Here is a 9,757-nt window from a genome sequence, read left to right on the forward strand (position 1 = left end):
AGCCCCAGTGATGACCCTAGAGGTAAAAAAAAGAAAAGAAAATAGTTTGTTCCCTTATCCATTGCTATTTGTAGGGGTTTCTGAATACTAGCTGGAGCCCTTTCAAATTTGAGATTTACCTATCAAAATTACCTTAGATTTTGACCAGCATTTTACTTTTCCAGCTCTTCTTTGACTTTATGTGGTGCCAGGGAATGGTCTCAGGGCCTTGTGCATATATGATGATGAGTAGTCTTCTGGCCATTTTTTTTTCCATTCTTTTAGTGAGATAGAAACAGAAGTAGAGAGAGAAACACCTTATCACTACTCACTCTACCATCCATACATCTCCCACTCATACTGTTCCTTCTACTTCCAAGTGGTTCCGGAACTCAAACCAAGGACTTCATGCTTAGTAAGACTCTACTGAGTGAGATATTTCCTGTTTCTCCACCCCAGCTAGCTTTTAAAAATCTTCATCTTCATGACTGAGCTTGGAGTAGGGCACCAAAGTAAAACTCTCTGGGTGGAGAGTGAGGGTAGATGTTCACTTCACTGGGGGTGGGGGGGGCACAGTCTACTGGTGGTGGGAATACTGTTTATGTACAGTCCTATTAACTTAAAGTCATATAAATCACTATTTTATAAAAAAAAAAAATCTTCATCTTAAGAAACAAGGAGGCCACTCAGGAGAATAGAACATATCCAGCATATGTGAGATTTTAGGTTCAAGCCCCCATACCACATAAAATGGCAGACTGGTTCATTTGGTCTTTCTTCCTCAAAAAAAGAAATATGTATATGATTTATAAGTTTTCATGCAAATTGAAATCACTCTGTATACCATTTTCCCATAAAGTCATTTTAAAATTCATTGTTTCACAGTACATGATATTGGAGAAGCAGGCACTCTGACTATTCCTAGCTCAACTCATATGGCAAACAATATAACAGCAATTATAGAAATTAAAAATCAGGGGCCAGGCGGTGGCGCACCTGGTTGAGTGCACATATTAGAGTGTGTAAGGACCCAGGTTCAAGCAGCTGGCCTCGGTGGAAAGCTTCATGAGTGGTGGAGCAGGGCTGCAGGTGTCTCTGTCTCTTTCCCTTTCTCTCCTCCTCTCTCAATTTCTGTCTCTATCCAATAGTAAGTAAATAAAAAATATGAAAAGAGAGAGAGAGAAAGAGAAAAGAAAACTGGGGGTCAGGTGGTAGCACACCAGGTTAAGCACACATAGTGCAAAGCACAAGGACAGGCTCAAGGATCCCAGTTCTAGTCCCTGGCTCCCCACCTGTAGAGGTGTTGTTTTGCAAGCGGTAAACCAGGTCTGTCTATCTTTCTTATTTTATTTTATTTTATTTTATTTTATTTTATTTTATTTTATTTATTTTATGTTTAACCAGAGCACTGCTCAACTCTGGCTTATGGTGGTGCAGGGGATTAAACCTGCGATTTTAGAGTTTCAGGCATGAGAGTCTCTTTGCATAACCATTATGCTATCTACTCTCGCCCTTGGGTGTCTTTCTCTCCCTCTCTCTGCCTCCCTTTCCTCTCTCAATTTCTCTCTGTCCTATCTAACAGCAGCAGCAACAACAACAACAATGGAAAAAGATGGTCTCTAGGAGCAGTGGATTCATGGAGCAAGCACCGAGCCCCAGCAATAACCCTGGAGGCAATAAATAAATAAAATCAAAAAATTAAGTGTATGTAAAAAAAGGTAAAAATTCATTTACTATTTGTATCAGAAATTTTCCCCACAGATGTAGCTGTATATAATGTAATTTTGTATGTATAAGGTGTTATTTATTTATAGCATTATAATATTACCAAAACACTTGGATTTCCTTTAAGTTATTATCATAGTCTTTCAACTTAGTTAATGGAAACTTTTATTTTATTGGGGGTTAGTGGATACAGTATAGTTGTGCTTTTTTTATAGAAAAGATAACAGCCAAATATGTTTAGATGGGAAAATAGAAAAAAAGAAAACAAATAAAACCTCTTGTGGAAGTCAGGCAGTAGTGCAACAGGTTAAGTGCAGGTGGTTCAAAGCGCAAGGACCAGCATAAGGATCCCCGTTCAAGCTCCCGGCTCCCCACCTGCAAGGGAGTTGCTTCACAAGCAGTGAAGCAGATCTGCAGGTGTCTTTCTCTCCCCCTCTCTGTCTACCCCTCCTTTCTCCATTTCTCTCTGTCCTATCTAACAATGACATCAATAACAACAACCACAATAACTACAACAATAAAACAACAAGGGCAACAAAAGGGAATAAAATAAGTATTTTTAAAAAAAACCTCTTGCATGCAATCAGATTGTATTTTGCTGTAATCAAATAATCTAACAGGTTGTAAAAATATAAATTAGTTTATGTATGTTAATATATTTATGCTACATATTAAATAATACATAATATAATTACATATAAAGGATACATATATAAGTGACAGTATGTTTTCATATTTGTATAATCAATATAGTAGTCAATATAATAAATAATACAATTAGTACTAACAGTGTAGTTATAATTAAGTCATGATATGCTGTCTTGGTAATAGTAATGTATTAGCATATAATTAATATTACTATATACTTCAACTACATTATATTTATGTATTGTACTATATAATTGCTATACCAATTATTAATATATTAATACCTTTCAAGGGCTGGGTGCACATACACATTACCATGCACAAGGACCTGTGTTCAAACCCCTGGTCTGCACCTCCAGGGCAGTGCTATGTTTTTTCACCTTTCTTCTCCCGTCTAAATAAATAAATGGAAAACTAGACCAGGAGGTTGTTCACATAAAATGGCAATGTAGAGCCAGAGAGACTCTTTACCAAGTAGGGTGCTTGCCTTGTCATGCATGCAGCTCAGATGCTTTTGCCTGTGTGTATGGTTATAGGTATAGGTACATATATAGGTATAGGTACAGATATATATATCTCTGTGTGTATCTGAATATATATATATCCTCCAGGGTTATTGCTGGAGCTCAGTGTCTGCACTATGAATCATGAATCAATTGCTCCCAGAGGCCATTTTTTCCCCATTTTTGTTGTCCTTGTTGTTGTTGTTGGATAGGACAGAGAGAAATTGAGAGAGGAGGGGGAAGACAGAGAGGGAGAGAGAAAGACAGACACCTGCAGACTTGCTTCACTGCTGGTGAAGCAACCCCCCTGCATGTGAGGTGAGGTACTGGGGGCCAAAACCAGGATCCTTGTACTGGTTCATGTGCATAAATAATTTTTAAAAAGAGAGAAGTGCAAATTAAAACCACATTGAGATTCTACCTCCCACCTGTGAAAATGGGCTCCATCAGTAAAACAAGAGAAGGTAAGTGTTAGAAAGGATGTGGAGAGAGAACTCTACTGTACTGCTGTTGCAAACTGGTGCAGCCATTATGGAGACCAGCATGGAGAATCCTTAAACAAATATAAATGGAAATACCTTATGATCCCTCAATTCCACTACTAGGCATATACCCAAAAGATATAATGACACTGATTCGAAGGGCTATCTGCACCTTCCCTGTTCATTGTGGCTTTATTCACAATAGCAAAAACTTGGAAACAACCTAAATGCCCTTCAACAGAAGACTGGATAAAAAGATACGGGACATATATACTCAATGGAGTTTTACTCCGCAATAAAGATGATATTGTGTCTTTTGGGATAAAGTGGATGGAACCGGAGAAGATTATGCTTAGTGAAGCAAGTAAGGAGGTAAAGGACAATTACAGAATAGTTTCACTCATATGTGGAATATAGAGAATTGAGTACACAAATGTGAAAAAAAATGTCAACCTTTATCTAAGACTATGGGAGGACTATAGTGTTTATCTTTGGGGGTGGGGACGGGGACATAGGCCTTTGGTGACAAGAGTAGTGGGGGAAAAAAGACTATATTGTAAACCATTACTCAATAAAACTCTTTAAAAAAGATTTGTGAGAACTATGATAACTATGATGGTTTTCTTTGGGAAGTGGGAGGGTGAGAATACAGAACTGTGGTGGGTGTGGCGTGTAACTGCACATTGTAATTTTACAACCTTGTAATCTAGTATTATCCACAAAAATAAAATAGTGTCACGCAGGGTCATCAATGATTTTCCACATGGCAGAATGTCATGGTCAGTTCTGAGTTCTCCTCTAACTTCATATGTCAGCGGCATTTGTCATGTCAGTTGCTTTCGCAAACACCTCCTTTCCTTGTCTTCAAAGGATATATTTTCGTAGCTGCTCCTGTTGGTGACTGTTCCCTCTTAGCCTTTGCTACATTATCCTCATGTCTCCAACTCTAAAAATTGAGGTGACCCAGGAATCAATCCTCAAACCTTCTCTTTTCCTTCATTTCTATTTCCCACTGAAGCATAGATTTATATTTTCAGCTTAGACCTCTGGCCTGAGTCTCAACTTTCATTTTCTAGCTACTTACTAAACATTTCCATTTGAATGTCTACTATGCCTATCTAATGGACATGTACAAAGTGGGGTTCTGGTTTCTGAATTATCTCCCTGAAACTCTCATATCTGGCTTTCCTTAGGTCTTCCTTACCCAACCAATTCATCAGCAAGTCCTCTTACTACTCCCCTTGGGGTATATTTAAATTCAAGCACTCCCTCCCCATCTGCTACCTCCCTGTTAGAAAATGACCACATCTCCTGCCTAGACTATTATAGTGATTCTCTATTTTTTTTTTTTTTTTTTACCAGTGCACTGCTCAGCTCTGGCTTGGTGGTGCAGGGGATTGGACCTGGGACATTGGTGCCTTAGGCAAGAGAATCCCTTTGCATAACCATTATGCTACCTGCCCACTACCCCTCCATTGTATCTTTTCTGCTTCTGTATTTGCTCCCTTTATAGTTTCTTCTCATCACAAATGATACCAGAAGATTAATTTAGATAATTGTAATTCTTGGGGTCAAAATACTTCAGAGCTTCATAGAATTTACTAGCCAGGGAGTCAGGCGGTAGCACAGCGGGTTAAGTGCACATGGTGCGAAGCGCAAGGACTGGTGTAAGGATCCCGATTCAAGTCCCCCCCCAAACACGTCTGCAGGTGTCTATCTTTCTCTCCCCCTCTCTGATTCCCCTTCTCTCTCCATTTCTCTTTGTCCTATCTAACAACGATGACATCAATAACAACAACAATAACTATAACAACAACAAAAAATAACAAGGGCAAAAAACAGGGAAAATAAATAAATAAAAAAGAATTTACCTGCCAGGGACTCGTTGGAGGCATGGTACAGTACACAAGGACCCAGACTCAAGCACCCATTCCCCACCTACAAGTATTTCTTTTTCTCTTTCCACCTCTATCTCCCCATTCCTCTAAATTTCCCTCTGTCTCTGTCCAAAATAAAGTTTTAAGAAAGAACTTAACAGCCATCTCACAAACTGTGTATGCTTTTTAAATTATCTATCCCATCTAGAACACACTCTAGGAAATTAGTGACTTCATATTCCCGGGGTAAGAATATAGAACCGAGGTTGAACCCAGAGACTCAGTTTTGTGACCTTCTGGCCACTGAGTGACTTTTTGGATCCAATTTTTCACTCATTATTTTACAGAGAGAGAGAGAGAGGAGGAAGAGGAAGATAAGACACCATAGCACCACTTCACCCTCCATGGTTCCCCTTGTATCATCCATGGAATGTCCATGTGGTGCTGGGGCTTAATCCAGGGCATTGTGCACAGTAAGGTACACACACTACTGGATAATATATAGGCTGGCCCCACTTTTATAAGCATTGAGTTGTTGGTTGAAGCTGGTTGGTGGAGCATCTCATTGAACGCATGCACACATCACATTGCACAAGGACCCAGGTTCAAGCCCCCAGTCTCCACCTGCAGGGGAGATGCTTCAAAAAGTGGTGATGCAGGTCTGCCAGTGTACCTCTCCCTCTTTATCTTAATCTTCCTTTTTAATTTCTGACTTTTTATCTCACTCTTCCTCTCAATTTCTGCCTTTTTTTTTTTAACCAGAGCACTGTTCATCTCCATTATAATTGGCCTTTATTTTATTTTATTTTACCAGAGCACTGCTTGGCTCTGGTTTATGATAGTGTGGGGGATTGAACCTGGGACTTTGGAGCCTCAAGCATGATAGTCTAGTCTAGCTATCTACTCCTGCCCCAATTTCTGACTATTCAATAAATAAATAAAGATAGTTGTTGGAAAAGTCACGGTGTGTTTTTCTATGCAAAAAAAAAAAGTGCATCATGACTTTTCTGATAACCCAATATAAATGTTTTGCTCATAGTAGGCATTCAAAAATATTAGTTTCAAGAATTGATCAAGTGATAATACTCTTCCCTAGGAACTGAGAATAGAAGTAAAGTAATATAGCCAGAAATAGTGACAAGTGTTAGAAATTTGCAACTTGCCTGCTAGACCAGATTTCCCTGAGAGAAGAAAGGACCTGGAAAATTGTTTAGGCAGTGTATCCACTTAGAACCCAAGAGCCAGGTCATGCTGGTGATTCTAATAGAAGAAAATGATCAATGGCATATTTTCCAGAAAAGAAACTTGCCTCTTGAGAACAGTGAGGGTCAGTGAAAACAAATGGAAAGCTCCAGCTTCCATAAACACCCTTTGGTCAAAGTAATTACTATTAAGAAAAGCTGGAAACCCCCCACACCACCATAAACCAGAGATGAGCAGTGCTCTGGTTTAAAAAAAAAAATGATGGAACTTACCTCCAAGAAAGAAAAAGTATCCAGGTGGTATGATCAAATGTTGTTTAAATTCCTGTCCAGGAACAGAGCTTGAGAATCAAAATGCAGTATAAAATTTTACTCCTTTTTTTTCTTTTCTTATTTGAGAGTATAGACAGAAAATGAGAGTGGAGGGGAGAAAGAGAGAAGGGAGGGATGGGGAGGGGGGAGAGAGGAGAGAGGGAGGAGAGAGGAGAGAGGGAGAGAGCCTCACCACTGTTCCACCACCACTCCTGAAGCTTCTCCTCTTCAGGTGGGGACAAGGGTCTTGAACCCAGTTTGCTCCACATGGTAACGTGTGCTCAACTGGGTGCATCATCCCACCCTCAAAATTCAGAATAATTTAAGGAGAAAGGAAATCAAGATTTCCCCTTGATTTGAAGATTGCAAAGCTATGAGAGAAATTTGTTCAGCACTAGTCATTTTAGTCCAATAGAGGGAGCCAGAGTAGAAAGGAACAGTAAAAGGCAGATTAGGAAATTTCAGAGATTTAAACTGGGTAATTTCTGTGGATATCAGATTTTACAATCCTCCAGGCAAGCAGCTAGGGTTCATCATTCACTTGAGGTGGAATAAGAGAAAGAGACTGACATGAATTCATAAAATATATGATCATGTGCAATTGGAAGAAAACAAATCTAATTTTAGTGGAAATGCCAAGGGTTTGCTCACTGGTCACTTGCATCAGGAACACCATAAGCCCTCATGCAGGCCTTCCCAGGACCTTGCCGTCACCATAAAGCAGCAATGGTAGGGACTGACCCAGTCTCCAAAAGGAAGCTGGGTCATCCTGCCCTGCCACTCAAGGGAGACTGGTCCTGAAATGAGTGTACCCTAGAATGTTCCCATCTGTAACCACAAACTGCAAGCTCAGGCTGACAGGGATTCAGAGGTCACACGGGCTCCTGTGCTAAATATAAATATAAATATAGAATAAATATAAATAGGCCCTGGGTCATGTGGATGGGGTAAACAGTTAATTTTATTCATAGATTTTTTCCCCCCAAGATTGGGAGCTACTCTCTGCCCTAACCCAACTTTCTAGTCCTTTTCTCTACTTTCAAACCATCTTTGTAGACAATATTTTTGTCTTAATTCCATGTTAGCTATCAAACTCAAGCAAAAACTACAATAGTTGTGGTCCCCTAGGAACATGCCTAAAATTGACTTACTAACTTCTTTCCACCCTAAGATCCCTATTTTCATCTACTCTGTCTCTGTTCCTACTTTTTTTTTTTTTTTGCCTCCAGGGTTATCACTGGGGCTCAGTGCCCGCACTATGAATCCACCGCTCCTGGAGGCCATTTTTCCCATTTTGTTGCCCTAGTTATTGTTGTTGTTACTGTTATTGTTATTACTGTTATTGCTGTTGGATAGGACAGAGAAACTGAGAGAGGACAGAAAGACAGAGAGGGAGAGGAAGACATCAGCAGACCTGTTTCACCGCTTGTGAAGCGACCCTCCTGCAGGTAGGGAGCCAGGGGTCTCAAAGGATCTTTGCTCAGGTCCTTGTGCTTCACCATGTGCCCTTAACCCACTGTGCTGCTGCCTCCCCCCATTCCTACTTTCTGTTTCCTGTTTATTAATCATTTTGCAAATATATACAAATATAGACAGATAGTTGTAGAAAGAACAGTTAACCCATATCTGTAACATTAAGAGAACTGCTGTAGCTTACAATGGAGGGATTGGGGATTCAGAACTCTGGTGGTGGGAAGAATACAGAGTTGTACCCTTGTTATCTTGTAATTTTGTAAATCAATATTAAATCACTAATAAAAAAATAAATGACAAGGGTTTGTATTTATAAATGTGCAAGACTTTGAACTTTGAAAACCAAGGTAGGATGGCGATATTTTCTGGACTAAAAATAAGAGGTTATTTAATTAATAATTATATTAAAATGTAAGGCTAATTTATGACATTAATATTAAAATCATAAAGCTGTAAATTTATGGTGAGCACATATGTATTAGAGGTAGAGAAAAATAAATATAAAAGAAGAGTGCAAAAAGGGAAAACACAAAGTAAAGTCTGAACTGAGTTTCAAACTTTGCTCCAAAGAGAAAGGGGGGATGGAGAAAGGAAGGAAGGGAGGGAGGGAGAATGGAAAAAAGGACCCTTTATATACCTTTATTCCTTTCTTATAAGTGCCTCTTGGCTATTAAAAGTCACCTGTTCTGTTGTTTGTGTTTGTTGGTTTTTTTTTTAATTTTTTTATTATCTTTGTTTAGTGGACAGAGACAGCCAGAAATTGAGAGAAAGGGGGGAGACAGAGAGGGAGACAGAGAGACAACTGCAGCACTGCTTCACCACTTGTAAAGCTTGTCCTCTGCAGATGGGGACTGGGGGCTTGAACCTGGGTCCTTGCACACTGTAAGATGTGCTCAACCAGGAGTGCCACCACCTGGCCCCTGGTGATTTGTTTACATAGGTTTGTGGGCTTTTCTTTTCTTTCCCTTTCTTTCCTTTTTTTGAGGATGTGTAGAGAAGGGAACCTTCCTACAGTTAGTAGGAGTGCAAATTAACTGTGGAAAATAGTTGGAGATGCCTGAGAATATTAAAAATCAACCTATCATATGACCCAGCAATTCTTTTCCTAAGTATCTATCCGAAGAACACAAAAACTCCTACACAAAAAGATTTATGTAAACCTATGTCCATAGCAGTGCTATTTGTAATGACCAACATGTGGGAGCAACTCATGCCAAAGAACAGACGAATGACTGAAGAAGTTGTGGCATATATACACACTGGAATACTAAGCAGTTGTAAGAAACAGGGCTGGGGAGATAGCATAAAGGTTATGCAAAAGATGTTCAGGCCTGAGGATCTGCATTCTCAGAAGCTCATCTCTCTCTCTCTCTCTCTGTCTTGCTCTCGCTCTCCCTCTCCCTCTCTCCATATATGTGTGTGTTCCTCTCATTAAAATAAATAAAGAAAATTCAAAAAAGAAAGAAATGGCATATTCTTCTTTGCTACAACATAGATGTAACTAGAGAATCATGTTGAGTGAGATAAGACAGAAGAAGGATGAATCCTGGATGATC

Source organism: Erinaceus europaeus, chromosome 20 (genome assembly GCF_950295315.1).
Source record: "Erinaceus europaeus chromosome 20, mEriEur2.1, whole genome shotgun sequence".
Lineage (NCBI taxonomy): Eukaryota > Metazoa > Chordata > Mammalia > Eulipotyphla > Erinaceidae > Erinaceus > Erinaceus europaeus.